Below are 16304 nucleotides of genomic sequence, written 5' to 3'. Positions count from 1 at the left end.
CAACTGGCAAAGGGGAGAACTTGGGCGACCTCCCTGTCACAATCTGGAACGGGGAAAAACCAGAAGAAGAACTCTTTAAATTATTCTGCGCAAATTCTGCAAAAGCCAGAAACTTCACCCAGTCATTCTGTGCCTCCGCAACGTAACATCTTAAAAACTGTTCTAAAGACTGATTAATTCGTTCAGTCTGCCCATTCGTCTGTGGGTGGTAGCCTGACGAGAAAGACAGCTTCATGCCCATTTGGTGGCAAAATGCCCTTCAGAATTTAGAGATAAATTGGACTCCCCGATCAGACACAATGTTCTCCGGAATGCCGTGCAGCCGGAAAATGTGGACGATGAATAGGTCAGCCAATTCTTGGGCCGAGGGGAGTCCTTTCAAAGGCACGAAATGGGCCATTTTGCTGAAGCGGTCGACTACCACCCAAATGACCGACATGCCTTCAGACCTGGGGAGCTCACCCACAAAATCCATGGACAAGTGGGTCCATGGTTCACTCGGGGCGGGTAAAGGCTGTAAGGTACCGACAGGTGCCTGCCGGGAGGGTTTACTTTTGGCACATACCGCACATTCCCTGACATATTCCTTGCAGTCTGATGCCATAGAAGGCCACCAAGCACACCTGGCAATCAGATCCTGCGTTCTGGCAGCACCAGGGTGACCAGCACTCTTATGGGCGTGAAACATTTGTAAGACCTGTAGACGAAAAAACAGTGGGATAAACAAGACCCCCTCCGGTTTTCCCTCAGGGACATCCTGCTGAAAGGGACCCAAAACCTTTTTCCAATCCTCCCAGGTCTCTGTGGCTGCTAACACCAGCCTCTGCGGGATGATGGACTCAGGAGCGGGGGGCTGTGCTGTCTCTAATTCGAAACATCTGGACAGGGCATCTGCCTTGATGTTTTTGCTGCCTGGAGTGTATGTGATAATAAATCTGAACCTCGTAAAAAATAACGACCAACGGGCATGTCGGGGACTTAGTCTCTTAGCCCCCTCGATGTATTCCAGATTCTTGTGATCAGTATACACCGTGATCGTGTGTTCTGCCCCTTCTAACCAGTGGCGCCATTCTTCAAATGCCAATTTAATGGCCAGAAGTTCCCGGTTGCCTATGTCGTAGTTTTTCTCTGCCGGTGAAAACCTCCGAGAGAAATAGGCACACGGGTGCAACCTTCCCTGTAGCCCAGAGCGTTGAGACAGCACAGCCCCTACTCCAACTTCTGAGGCATCAACCTCCACAATGAATGGGTAAGAGGTGTCTACGTGTCTCAATATGGGTGCAGAGCAAAACAATTTTTTCAAGTGAGAAAAAGCTGCCACAGCCTCAGGAGACCAGTGGTTGGTATCTGCCCCCTTTTTTGTGAGACTGGTAAGAGGGGCAATCATCGTGGAGTATCCCTTTATGAACCTCCTATAGTAATTCGCAAAACCTAAAAATCTTTGCAGGGGCTTCAACCCCACTGGCTGTGGCCATTCCAGGACAGCTGTGACCTTGGCAGGATCCATTGACAGGCCTGAGGTGGAGATCACATACCCTAAAAATGTGACAGTGGTCACCTCGAAAATACATTTCTCCACCTTGGCATACAGCATATTTTGCCTCAATTTGTCCAACACGAATTTAACGTGGACCCTGTGCTCGGGGAGGTTGTTGGAATAGATTAGTATATCGTCAAGGTATACTAGTACAAACCTACCCAACACCTCCCTGAATACCTCGTTGATTAATTCTTGAAAGACGGCTGGCGCATTGCACAACCCGAAGGGCATCACTAAGTACTCGTAATGCCCGTCGGGAGTGTTGAAGGCCGTCTTCCATTCATCACCCTTTCTAATGCGGACCAGGTTGTATGCACCCCTCAGATCTAATTTTGAAAAGATCTTAGCGTTGGTGACTTGCGTAAATAAATCGTCTATCAATGGTAACGGATAACGATTCTTCACCTTGATTTTATTCAGGCCACGGTAGTCGATGCATGGTCGCAGCCCTCCGTCTTTTTTCTTAACAAAAAAGAATCCGGCCCCTGCAGGCGACCGGGAGGGGCGAATGAACCCTTTGGCTAAATTGTCACGAATGTACTCCTGCATCGCTATTTTCTCTGGTCCAGACAAATTATATAGGTGACCCCTAGGGGGCATACAACCGGCACGGAGATCGATGGGGCAATCGGAAGGGCGATGAGGAGGTAACTTGTCAGCAGCCTTGGGACAGAATACATCCAAGAACTCGGAGTATTGCTCGGGAACCCCCTCCACATGCAACTTGGTCTGACCTAAAGTCACCTTCCCTAGACACTGTTGGGAACAGAAGTCTGACCAACTAGTTAATTGTCCTGTAGCCCAATTAATCTGTGGCGAATGGAGCTGCAGCCAGGGCATTCCTAAAACAATTGTGGAGGTGGTCATGTGTAATACAAAGAAACTTAGACTTTCGTTATGCAGAACCCCAATAGTGACTTCCACCTCTGGTGTCTGAGACAGCGGACGGTCCCTTTGCAGCGGGGAGTCGTCCACAGCAGTAACCTGGATAGGTGGTTTTACTGGGGTGAGCGGAATGCCCAACTTTTCTGCGAACTCTGAACTCATAAAGTTAGCCGCGGAGCCAGAATCAACAAAGGCTTTTGTGGCTTCAGATTTGTCCCCCCATGTAATCATACATGGAAGGAGCAAACGTTTTTCGTTTAAGGGTATGAGCCGGGCACCTAGGGTGCTACCCCCTACCACTCCTAAACGGTAGCATCTTCCCGGCTTGTTAGGGCAGTTCTGTACTATATGCCCCCCTTCAGCACAGTACAGACACAGCTGTTCGGTCATTCTCCGTCTTCGCTCTACCTGGGTCAATTTTGACCGAGCAATCTGTATCGGCTCGGATGGAGGCAAGACGGGAGAAGGTGAAATAGTAGGAGGTGGAGTCACTGGGACCGTAGTGTAAGATACCCCTCTGACACGGGAACTACCCCTGGTCTGTTTTTGGTAGCGCAGCCTGCGGTCGATTCGGATGGCCGCTGAGATGGCCTCATCGACTGTTCTGGGCTCGGGCTGGCTTAACATCAAATCAGAGACCTCATCAGACAGCCCTGACAAGAAACGATCTAATAGGGCATAAGTGTCCCACCTGGCCGTAACTGACCACCTCCTAAACTCGGCCGCGTAATCTTCGACCGGACTTTCGCCTTGACGCAAAAGCTTGAGCTTCCGCTCAGAAGTCGAAGCAAGGTCTGAATCGTCGTAAATTATTGCCATAGCTTTAAAGAATTCCTCTACAGAGGTAAGAGCTTTGTCTCCGACGGGCAGGCTATATGCCCAAGACTGGGAGTCGCCAGACAACAAAGTCTTTATAAACGTGACCCTCTGGGTCTCAGTACCCGAACATTGGGGTCTCAACTCAAAATAGGACAATACTCTACTCCTAAAATTCCGGAAGTCAGATCTGTGGCCGGAAAAGCTTTCAGGTACAGGCATACGTATGTCAGAGCTAGGAGAGGATCGCACATGATCCACTGATGTCTGGAGGGTTTGTACAGACCTTGATAGGGCATCAATTAGAGTTATGTGGGCGCCCAGTACTTGATTGATGTTGTCCATCGAAGTGGCAAGTACACCCAGACAATCAGTGTTTGCGTCCATTTTGTATTTGGTCTGGCGTTCTGTAACGATCGGTGAAGCACAGAGAGGATCTGATTACCGGTGATCTGCAGTATCACTGGGAATACAGATATGTACCAGATTATAAGTGATCTGCAGTCTCACCGATAATCCGATATACTAGCTAACCTCTGTTCACCTGAGTAGAGTGTAGTGTTTGGTGTAACAGTAACACTTTGAGGACTAGGCCTCAGTGCAGCAAGGAGTACTGCACAGATTCCTTCTGCAGACCTGAGCTCTCCAAGATGGGAGGAGTCAGACTGACAGTAGGAAGGATGTTTGGAAGTGACCCTCAGGAGGAAAGGTCGCTAACAGAGCGAGGAACCGCCTCTAACGGTAAGGTCGGTTCTCGAGGTCGGACAAGCCAGGTCGTACACACACGGACAGATAAAGTACAAGATCAGGAGGCAAAGGCGGAGTCTAAGTACAGGCAGGGTTCATTAACGGGGTATCAGAAATATCGAGGTACAGAATCAGGAGGCTGAGGCAGAGTCTAGAAACGAGCCGGGGTTCGGCAAAAGGGAATCAGAAATATCAAGGTACAAGATCAGAGTTCAGAAGGGTAGTCAAGGCAGGCAAAAGTCATAACAAATAATCACAATCAAACTAGTACTTTAAGCTATCAACAAAATCTAGCTAAGTGTAGGATTACAGCTCCAGCTGGTCCCGGCACACTTGCGAATCTGACTACGGATCTGGGTGCTTCCACATATGTGATCGCACGCCAGACAAAGAGCAAGTGAACAACCAGCAGTATATATACTCTAGGACCTTTCCAGGACCTCCCTAATTGCTGGTCCAATGAGAGCAGTGGAATTTGTCAGCTGACCCAGCTGGTCAGCCGACACCCTTCTAACTGCTATTTAAACTCTGCCTCTGTGCTCGCACGCGTGTAAGTCTGAATCTTGGTGGACTATCAGTCCCAGCCACACCAGTACTGTCTTGCAATGTATCCAGTGAACTGAGTGCGGGAGCCGCCTCCGATGCGGATTCCGCCGCTCTGCCTAAGCGGCATGCAGCGTTTTTTCTGCGTTGTGACGCCATGCTGGACGCGGAAACAGCCGCCTCGCCTTGAGAGACAGCGGCTTTTCCGCTTTTCATCACAGCTAGTGCTGTGGATCCTATCTCTCGTTTGTCCCTGTTTTCGTGTGTCTGTCTTGTCCGCTACTCTTGCTGCAGGCTCGGTGAGGTAACCGTTAAGCAAGCGCTCGCGTCCTCTGTTTCATGTTTGTTTGTTAATGGTTAGTTAGGCGTGCTTGTCTCTATTGTGCTTATCATGTGGAGATCGCGCATAACCGCGTGCACTGTTGCGAATGAGTGCGGTGTTCGCGGTTAGCTAGCGTTTGTTATTTTCCGTATCTCCTTATTGTATTTGCTGTGCCTTTGCTACCCTCGTATTCTATTCTGATCTGCCTTGTGTCACGTCTGGCGATCGCACCTCTCGCGATCACGTTCCTATTTCGTATCTGCTGTTGTGTGTGCGCGGTCGCGGGGTGGCGACTGGATTGGCGCACACACATACAACCTATCCCTTTGCTCAATCTCATTCGCAATCGCCTCTCTTGCGATTGCGTTCTGCGCTTCGTACAATTCCTGTCTGGCACTTGTGGAGGTACAGAGGATTGGTTCCTCTGCACTCCCCAGCGCCATCTGCCGACAGGAATTTCCCTCTACAGGTGCGTAGCACCTTTTGCTGGGTGCCTGCAAATATACGCTTGTGGAGGATTTCCGCCGTGTCAGCGCACGCGTTGTGCGCTGATCACGGAGAAAGTTCCACAATCGTTACACCCTCATAGAGCATTATGGGGTGAATCGAACTTCCGGGAAAGTTCGCCTGGAACCGTTCGCCGGCGAACCGCTCGGCCCATCTCTACTCCACTGTAATGATATAGCAGTCATTTTTGTATCTTGTGGAAGCCATGTTGTTCATTTCTGTCTGCTGTGTGGGTGAAATACTATCCTGTATGTTTATGTCTGTCTTGGCCCATTCACACTAGAAGCGCTTTTCTGAGCATTTTGCGATTGATTACTGTTTTTTAAAATCGCTCCTATTCACGTTCATTAAATTTGCAGTAAAATTGCGGAAAAATCGCTGCGATTTTCGCGTATGTGAACGCGAAATCACAGGGTTTTTTGCCACAATTTTAATCAAAGTGAATGGGAGCGATTTTAAAAAATGCTAATCAATCACAAAATGCTCAGAAATGCACTTCTAGAGTGAATGGGCTCTTAGAGACAGTCTGGCTGCTGGCTTAAAAATAATTTGTCAACTGGAAATAGTAAATCTGTACCTCTCTGTTAAAGGACACCCATGGTGAAAATAAACTAATGAAATAAACGATTGTATCTATCTTCCTTCTCCTAAGAATGACTTTTTAAGATATTCCACAGTTTTATTTTATGTTTAAATTTACTTTTTAAGTTTAAAATGTTTTATTGTTTTTGCTCAATGACACATTCATTGAAGTATGTCAGAGCTAAAATCTATGAACTATTGGTTCTCTTTATCTCTTTCCTTCTCTAAGAAGCCATTTTCTGCTAGGAAAGTGTTTTATAGTTGGAATTTCTTATCAGTGAGGGTCACACTGTAGTCACTTCCTGTCTGAGTCAGGACTGAGTAAGCCACTTACATACCTGTAAAGCAGGCAGAGAAAGAAAAAAAGGAACACAGCATAGTTATTTGTGTGCTAGGCACTGTACATAACCATGTCTATTTCATCATGTCACGCCACCTTGGTTATCCTTTAAGGGCTGTGAATCTCATTTGAGTAGACCAGCTGAATTCAATAGCTCACAGACACCTAGACATTGTGTGAAGTAGGAAGCAATCTGAATAGGCGCCCTGATTTGTTTTGAGACACCTATACAGCAAGCCTATTATTGCAATACACACTGTGGACTGTCTAGAGTCTGCAGTCGGGAGCTTTGAAAGCAGTCCAGGAACCTTTGAAATTTGCATATAACAGCAAGATGGTATTTACCAGAGATCTTGATAAATTGTTATAGAATAGTAGGAAATTAGGTTAATTTTAAATGAGGAGTTTAGATGGCCCCCATGGCATACTTGGCACTATAAGAAACTGCTTCCAAGATATAGAACTTGTAGTTCCCCACGAGATAGCGTGAAGCTAGGACTACCCTCGTTTCTGGCCAGCTGTGTCCTAACGCAAATCCAAGTTTGGACCTTTTACACTGGTAAAGTTAGATTTCTGTTCCCGTTTTATTTTTTAAAAAGCAAACTGTCTTGTTGTATGTTTTTGTACTTTTTTTTTTACTTTGTTTTTGTAAATATCTTTGTATATATTTCTTTCTGCCCTGTTCCACTTTTTGGAATATTAAAGAGACTCCGTAACAAAAATTGCATCCTGTTTTTTATCATCCTACAAGTTCCAAAAGATATTCTAATGTGTTCTGGCTTACTGCAGCACTTTATACTATCACTGTCTCTGTAATAAATCAACTTATCTCTATTTGTCATCACTTATTGTCAGACTTGTCAGCCTGTGTCTGGAAGGCTGCCAAGTTCTTCAGTGTTGTGGTTCTGCTATGAACTCCCCCTTCCAGGCCCCTCTATGCACACTGCCTGTGTGTTATTTAGGATTAGAGCAGCTTCTCTCTTCTCTCTTATCTTTTACAAGCTGTATAAATCGTCCTCTGAGCTGGCTGGGCTTTCACATACTGAGGAATTACAAACAAGGGCAAAGCTGTTTGCAGGAAGAAAAGAGCAGCCTGAAACTTCAGTGCATGAGAGATGCAGGGGGAAAGAAACACACAAATGATCTCTTGAGATTCAAAAGGAAGGCTGTATACAGCCTGCTTTTGTATGGATGTATTTTCTATGTGTGGAAATACTGTACATCAACCTACTTCCTGTTTTGGTGGCCATTTTGTTTGTTTATAAACAAACTTTTTAAAACTGTTTTTAACCACTTTTAATGCGGCGAGGAGCGGCAAAATTGTGACAGAGGGTAATAGGAGATGTCCCCTAACGCACTAGTATGTTTACTTTTGTGTGATTTTAACAATACAGATTCTCTTTAAATCTTTATTTAATAAGCTAGTCTTTTGAGTACTAAGCAGAGGTATACACCTCCTTGAGAGAAACTGCAGTGTAATTGTGCTGCATACATATAGAGACAGATAGCGTGCATCTTCCGTCTTAAGCATGTAGATTTATTGTCAGTGTTGTACATCAAAATTGAATTCTGTGCATTGCATATTCCATAACTGCATACAAAGTTTGCCAAGTATTGCGCATATATAGTACCTTGCGGTTCCTTGTGAGGGCCTGTCAGCGTGGGAGGTGGGAGTGAGGGACTGATGTGGGCCTAGCGACGGCCGTTTTGCGTCCTCCTGGACGCTTGGTCACGCCGTGTTCCACTGCGGCAGTACTTGGCAAACTTTGTATGCAGTTATGGAATATGCAATGCACAGAATTCAATTTTGATGTACAACACTGACAATAAATCTACATGCTTAAGACGGAAGATGCACGCTATCTGTCTCTATATGTATGCTGTTCAAACCTCTTCTTTCCAAGTTGTGGAGCGGAGCACACGTCTTGTATAAGCAATTGTCTACAAGCATATGAAAGTATAGCCTGTCAGCTATTATATTGACCACCTTGGGCACGCCTTACTCGCACCAAGACTGGAAGCAACGCACCCCTTAAAGGAGAAGTGCCACGCCATCCTGTTTCCTTTTACATAACGCTATAGTGTAATTGTGTTACAAGTTCAGTGCCTGATTGTATGCTTGGATTGTACATCACTACTGTGTGTGATTGCATTGTATGTGTGGCATTTTTGTACTGGGCCTAAAGCTTGCAGCTGACCCAAGGTACAAGAACGCCAGTGTGAGTGCAAGCAGCTCGACAGTAGAGTAGGAATTGTCAAAGTGTCTAGCAGTACCATTGTGGTGGCTGCTGGTGGTGACAGAGTGTTGTTGAGGTGTGACAGGTTTGTGTTTATCTTGAATAAGGCTGCTCCCCCTCTCGATCTGGTTGAAACCCCGCATCAGGAACTGTCTCTGCAGGCTTGCCGTGGGGCCAGTTCCTGACATACATCATTACATTTTATACTATCAAGATTATTACAATGTATTTTTGTTGATATTTTCTTGATTATTGTTTCACAGTATATAGTGTTCACAAAGTTGAGAGAAATAGGTAGTAATCTGAGAATATGGATACGCTGAATGCTAGTTATTTCTTATCCATTCTTTTTAATCTGTTACTTTGATGTCTTCTTTTGGGTTTGAATTATTTAGATGTCCTCCAGATAATTATTTTGAGTTTTTTTTTGTTTGTTTAATATTTAAAGTCGATCTAGATTAAAATAAAATAAGCAGCCTAGTAGAGATGTCCCGAACGGTTCGCCGGCGAACGGTTCCAGGCGAACTTCGGTGGTTCGCGTTCGCCTACCAATGGCGAAATTTCCTGGAAGTTCGATTCACCCCATAATGCTCTATTGATCAAAACTTTGACCCTCTACATCACAGTCAGCAGGCACATTGTTACCAATCACACTGCACTCACGCCTGGAGCCCCCCCCCCCCCCCCCTTATACAAGTCAAGGTCCTTGAGCCATTTGACTCACTCGTCTGCCTATACTAATTAATTAAGGGACAGCTGCTACACACTCTGCTAGGGAGATTTTAATTAGCCTTTTGTATCCTCCTCCCTCCACCCTCCTCCCTCCACCCTCCTCCCTCCATCCTCCTCCCTCCACCCTCCTCCCTCCTCCCTCCACTCTCCGCCCTCCTCCCTCCACCCTCCTCCCTCCACCCTCCACCCTCCACCCTCCTCCCTCCACCCTCAACCCTCCTCCCTTCTCCCTCCACCCTCCACCCTCCTCCCTCCTCCCTCCACCCTCCTCCCTCCACCCTCTTCCCTCCACCCTCCTCCCTCCCTGCTTAAGGATATGTAGCCAGGCATGGCCTTGCCTTTCGTGTTCAAATCAACAGTTGTCCAAACAGAACCCCAGATAGCCAGGTAGATTCATATCTCTATCTCTCTCTCTCTCTAGTAGGGATGGTCACCGCTTTCCGCGGAATTGTATTTTTGAGCATAAATGGATTGAGCATAAATGGTACATGCTAGGCTGGCTTCAGCATGTAGTGTTGGTGAGAGAGAGAGAGAGAGAGAGAGAGAGAGATGAATCTACCTGGCTATCTGGGGTTCTCTTTGGACAACTGTTGAACACAAAAGGCAAGGCCATGTCTGGCTACATATCCATAAGCAGTGGCTGCATGGTGTAATGGTTAAGGGTTCTCCCTCTGACACAGGAGACCAGGGTTTGAATCTTGTCTCTGTCTGTTCAGTAAGCCAGCACCTATTCAGTAGGAGACCTTAGGCAAGTCTTCCTAACACTGCTACTGCCTATAGAGTGTGCCCTAGTGGCTGCAGCTCTGGTGCTTTGAGTCTGCCAGGAGAAAAGTGTGATATAAATGTTATTTGTCTTGTCTAATTTTTCTCTTGCATTGAGAATAAATGGTACATGCTAGGCTAGTTTAAGCTACTTTCAGCTACTTTCAGCTACTTTCAGCTAGTAGTGTTGGTGGTATAATGGATATGTTAGTTACCTACCATACACTGAGACCTGGGTTCAAATCCCAGTCACGGTATGTAAGCTGGTTTTTGAAATACTGGAATTCCCTGGCAGATGAGACCCTCCTCCCTCCGAGTTTGATGCAAGTTCGACCCACCCCCTATACTACATCATTAGGGTCAACTTTGACCCTCTACATCACAGTCAGCAGACACAGGGTAGCAAATCAGGCTACACTCCCTCCTAGAGCCCCCCCCCCCCCCCCCTTATAAAATGCAGGCAGTGTCAGCCTTTTCACTCACTCGTGTGGCTGTAGTAATTAGAGAAGGGAGAGAACCTGCTGACATAGGGAAAGCTTAGTTAGGCTCTTGTGTTAGGCGTGTTAGGTTGCTCCTTCTTGCTTACACTTATTGCTAAAAAGCACTCCTCATCCTCAACAGCTTTTTTGAGCGCTAATGTTTTTCTTGTGATCTATTTTTTTTTGTATGTGTCCTACAGACACTCATGTTGCATATACAGCCCTGTCAGTCAGTCGCAGCTGCTGGACCTTGGCCCCTTGAAAATTTCTACTGTGCCACTGCCAGGCCCAGCACATTCAGTGACTACCTGTGTATGTGACAGCTGCACATTTGTAATACCAATCACTGCATACCCACCTGTTCAGTGCACCTACCTACCTATGTGAGCGCACGCAGTGTTATATTAAATACCAGTCACTGCACCTGTTTACGGTACCTGTGTGTGTGACAGCTGCACATATGTAATACTAGTCATTGCATAATTGTTCACAGTACCTGTGTGAACACACGCTGTGTAGTATACCAGTCCGTGCATACCTGTTAACTGCACCTGTGTGACAGCTGCACATTGTATTGTAGTACCAGTCACTGCATACCTTTCACTGCACCTGTGTGACTGCGCATTGTACTAGTCAAGTCAGTCGCCTAGGTCACAAAAGTGTTCAGTACCTCCCCTTTATCAAAATGAATGAGGCATGGATCCCGGAGGGCTACTGCCTGCCCGAAGACTAAGTCAGTCCCCACACACAGCATCTCTGCCTGCACGCCATGTGACTTCCTTCTCCGCCACCACCGCAACAGGGTCCAGGACTCCAGGTGGATTCCTGAATTTTTAAGACCACTGCTAGCAGCGTTCGCTTTAATAATTTTTCTGGTGCGTTTACATGCCTGCCTAATTTTTCAGGCTGCACTGCAGCTGCAACAACAAAACAAAAGGCATGTACATGTGCCAATTCCCCTTCATGATCGTTACCTTTCCGCGGTGAAGGGGCTTGAGTATCGCAATGAAGCAATGACCGACGGCTATATGAGTGTCTCGGGGGTGGCACACCCAAGATAAGGTTGTTGATTCATCAATTTCGATCAGCTGGACAGTCACTGTTCTGTCATTGAGCTACCTCAGCCTGGTGACCATATGGGCTGGAAAGCCGCCATCACCTGCACCGTCATTGTGCGCACCGGTCCATCACAGCCGTCACTACACAAACAGCTGCGTGCGGTGCGCTACACAGTGAGTTTGGTGTGTCCGTGTGAAGCAGTACACTAATTACACTACCTGATTGCTGTATACACATGCAAGATGTTTTAAAGCACTTTAGGCCTCCAATTTAGCATGCAATGTGATTTCTGCCCTTAAAACTCTGCTGTGTGTCAAATCCAGATTTTTCCCTGGGACTTTTGTATCCCACTCCCCCATGCTCAGCTGTTAGACCCCTTGAAACATCTTTTCCATCTTTTTCGTGGCCAGCATAAATGTTTCTAGTTTTCAAAGTACGCCTCCCTATTGAAGTCTATTGCGGTTCGAAAAGTTGGGGCAAACCAAACTTTTTGCGGAGGTTTGCATTCGAGGTTCGCAAACCTAAAATCGGAGGGTCAAGCCATCTCTATTTTTAAGACACAGAACCAAAATAACAGACCAAGGGCCCTATGCAATCACAGAACTTCTTGCCAGCATTCTGTGCTGGTAGTGGCAAGTTCTAAAATCAGGCAGTCTTCACACAGGAAAAAACTAGCTTGGGTGTGAGTCTTATCTCCAAGTGACTACTTACCCATATGCTATTGCCTGATTCATGTTAATGGGAAGCAATGCTTCCAAGCAAACCTTTAACTCTCTGGGGGATAATCCCTAGCTGAGCTCGGGGTAAGCCGCCACAGAGGATTTCTCAGGCCCTGGTGGGCCGATTTGCATAATTTTTTTTTGTTGCACACAGCTAGCACTTTGCTAGCTGCGTGTATATACCGATCGCCGCCGCTCCGCGCTGATTCGCCGCTACCCGCCGTGCCGCGCCGCTCCCCCCCCCAAGACCCCGTGCGCAGCCTGGCCAATCAGTGCCAGGCAGCGCTGAGGGGTGGATCGGGACTCCCTCTGACGTCACAACGTCGTTGACATCGATGACGTCATCCCGATCGTCGCCATGGCGACGGGGGAAGCCAAACAGGAAATCCCGTTCTGAACGGGATTTCCTGTTTGCTTTGATTGCCGGAGGCGATCAGAGGGGGTGGGGGGATGCCGCTGCACAGCGGCTATCATGTAGCTAGTGCTAGGCTAGCTACATGATTAAAAAAAATAATAATTTAAAAAAAATGTGCTGTGCCGCCCCCTGGCGATATTATTGTATCCCCCAGGAGGTTAAGACAGAAGTGACACCTTATCACCTGCTTGAAGCTGGTAATAAGTCCATTCCACTGGCCTTCTACCGACATTTACTTTTTTTCTTGTAAGTTTAAATCAAGAATAAACAAAATATAAAGCTTATTTAACCCTTGTCCTATGCTGGCTGGTATAGACCAGATGAATGAGCCAACACTTGTGGGGCTTAGCTATACTAACATATACCAGCCCACATGGTGGGGGGGGGGCTCCACAAAGCCTTTCCCTCTCCTACAAAGTCCTGTCCATTTAATGAACAAAGGGTTCTTCTCTACATCTATGCCTTAGAGGTAGTGGTAACTACCCCCGAGCATGTAGGGAGCTTGATGGAGCAGCCTATCTTTGCTAGATAGCATTGTCATTTTGCAGCTCGCCTTATTCTGACTGAGACTATGGCTATCATTCATAAAGCATTTCTGCATGCGGAAATGCTTAAAACAGCTGACTTTACCGAACCCTCAGCAAGTTCTGCATTCATAAAGGCTCTTTCCGCATGAAAAGCTGACACTACCGAGCAGAGCGATAAATCACCGCCTTGTGCGGTGATTATCATAAAAAATGTAACAAAATGTTAATTCATAAAGATCACCGCAGGCGGTATGAGGTCGGGAAATACCGCTCCCTTGGATGTGGCAGTAACAATGTAAGTGAATGGAGACACAGACCTCCCAGGCAGCTGCAGTAGAGCGGAACACAGAGAAATGTATCAACTCCGCAGCTTCATGTGCTTCGCAAGCCTACCGCCTGCCTACCGACGGCCTAGTTTGGGGAATCTCCGCACTGCTATCGCAACTGGATACATTTTTATGAATGAGCAGCCAGAAGTCTAAAATTCCGCCAGCGGTGTTTTCCCGCATAGATTTACTTTACCGACAACAGTTTTATGAATGATGGCCTTTGTGGCTAATATTTCATCACTGCCGGCTCAGTTACCAGCAATCATCCTAGTGAGAGTGTATGTCTGAGTTGGCTATGCCAGATGTGTGATTGCCATAGGGAGTAGAGAGCGCTCTTCTCGCTGTGGGGGAAACTGGGAGGTTTTAGGGTTTCATGACGATGTTTATCTTTCAATTTGAAATACTTGTGAGTGACCTGATTTGTCTGCATCTGATTTATAGCAATCTCCTTGTTTTAGGATACACTCCCATCTGTTTGAATTTACATGGAGGGATTAGAATACATTATATAATTGGGCGCCTAGATCTATAGTTCACATAAGTATTGTGGGGACCTATGGGGGAATCTGAGAGACCCCTTTAAGTATGGGAACACCTAGATTTCCATCCATAAACTTTCAAATAGGTTACCATACCTACTTATTAATTTTAATAATAACTTCACTAACTTTTACTCGTTCACGTCATCATCTAGAAGTGTCTCTCTGCTTATAAATGGGGAACTTGAATATAGTCCTATTCATGTTCTAGTGGATAAGGAAGGAAAGATATATATCTTGCCACATTGAAAAATTAAAGTGGAGTGTATCTTGATTGCTATTAACATACCGCCCCATACTTTCTTTTTTTCTTTTTTGTAATCAAAGGTTTTCTTCCCTATTTAAAAGCCAAACTCCATTAGATTGATGGATGGATAGACCCAACTTTACAAAATACTTACAGAAATGGGCTGGATATTAGAGATTCAAACATCCCATCTTCTTTCTTACTCTTGCCTTAATAAATCAAATATGACCCTGACCAGGATTGATTTGGCGGTAGTCAACCAGAATAAGATTCCATAATTAGATGTACAGTGTGATTCTAGGGGCCTGTTAGACCAGTCTTCCATAATTCTTGCCTTAAAGATGGGAAGCCCACCCCCTGCTCTTAGACCTCCATAGAAGTTAAATGCATTTTGCTTTCCAATTATTACCTCACATGCTGAAATTATACATTTTTTTTTGTATGGTTAATTAATCTTTAACAACTTCACAATGGACATGGGGGGTCTATAAGGCATACGTAAATGGATTGTTTATAAGAGCTGTTAAAGGTAAGTCTGCTTCTGTGGAATGGGAGAAAGCTAAATGACTCATCCCCAGTGGTAAATTCTGTTGATTTCACAAATATCTGCCAGATTGGCCTTCTTAACACATGACAGATCAAACTTGGGCAAGGTGAACAATCATGACCACCTATGCCAAGTATCCGGAATGTGTATGACAGCCCCCAACCCTCTCCACTGCTCGCCCAGTTAACTGAACTGCAGGATTCCTTTGGCTGAGCTACGGCTAAAGGCATTGTTCTTTCCGCTTACCCTGCCCACTGTGTGATGCCACAAACCTGCCTCTCCTTTGACCCTCCAATACTGAGTAGTAAGGGTGGGCTGGGGATGCATTAAATGGGAGGGGAAGGTGTAGCTGGGGGGGGCAGCAGTGTTACTTTAGCTGGAGAGGCAGCAGAGGTTACTGTAGCTGGTTTGGGCTGTAGGGGTTTCTTTAGCAGGGCAGTGTAGCATATAGATGCCATAAGTATTGGAAAGGTTATTGCTAAATCATTAGCTACATGGCTGAAATGTAAAAATTGACAGGAGTCTGAACTGGTTAAGTGACATTTAACATTTGCATCAGGCGCATAAGACTGTAATCTGCCTCTTGATTCCCCTAGTGTTATTCACTACAGCATGCTGTCCACCTTTACAGCTTAGAGAAGAAGTTATCTCCTTAAATTAGTTTGAGATTTGCAGAGAAAAGGTAGACAAAAATTACTCATTTATAGATTTTGTTTGCACAAGTGCTCCTCAGTTCAGGTACACCTTCAAGTGAACCCAAGGTAAAAATAAACTGATAAGATAAACAATTGCATTTATCCTCCTATAAATGACTTTTTTAATATCTTATTTTATATTTAAACATTTAGAAAATGGATTGAAGGTTTTGTTGTCTTTGCTCAAGGGATGCCAATTAAATGTCCCTAAATGAAATACCTGAACTATTGACCTTTTCTATCTCCCTTTGCTCTCAGAAGTTGTATTCTGCCAGGAAAACTGTAGTTTGCTTATCAGTGATGTTTTCTAAGCCTGAGCGATTTTAGGAAAAAAATGAATTGAGCGATTTCTGTTTGAAATTGTGATTTATATTTGATTCACGATTTCCCTCAAATCCTCTGAGCCTTTTTGTTCCGCCTCTGCGCCTGTTTGTTCCCCCTCAGTACCTGTGTGTTCCCCCTCTGTGCCTCACTGTCTCCCTGTGTCTCTTTGTGTTCCCTGTGTCTAATTGTCAAGAAATGGAGAGAAGGAAGGTCAATCGGCACTGCAGGTGCTTTATTCCAAGAGCAGCCACAGGTACAGTACAAAAATTGCAAAAATAAAAATTGATCACATACCAAATGGAGTGTGGTGATGCGGTGAGTGCTGGGGGAAGGTGCCTGACGGCCGTTTCGTGCTGCAAATGCGCTTCAATGGAGGCTAAGTTGTGGGGCTCCCTCTTGCCGAGCTTAAAT

The 16304-nt window shown here is 45.8% G+C and overlaps 1 long non-coding RNA gene across 1 annotated transcript in view; it reads left to right on the top strand.

The window, feature by feature from the left end:
• The window catches only part of LOC137535703 (uncharacterized), a 394317-nt gene that overhangs the window by 360715 nt on the left and 17298 nt on the right, over window positions 1-16304 (top strand). The gene's annotated exons all lie outside the window — the stretch shown is intronic.

Source organism: Hyperolius riggenbachi, chromosome 10 (assembly GCF_040937935.1).
Source record: "Hyperolius riggenbachi isolate aHypRig1 chromosome 10, aHypRig1.pri, whole genome shotgun sequence".
NCBI lineage: Eukaryota > Metazoa > Chordata > Amphibia > Anura > Hyperoliidae > Hyperolius > Hyperolius riggenbachi.
This window is presented reverse-complemented; position numbering and strand designations above follow the sequence as displayed.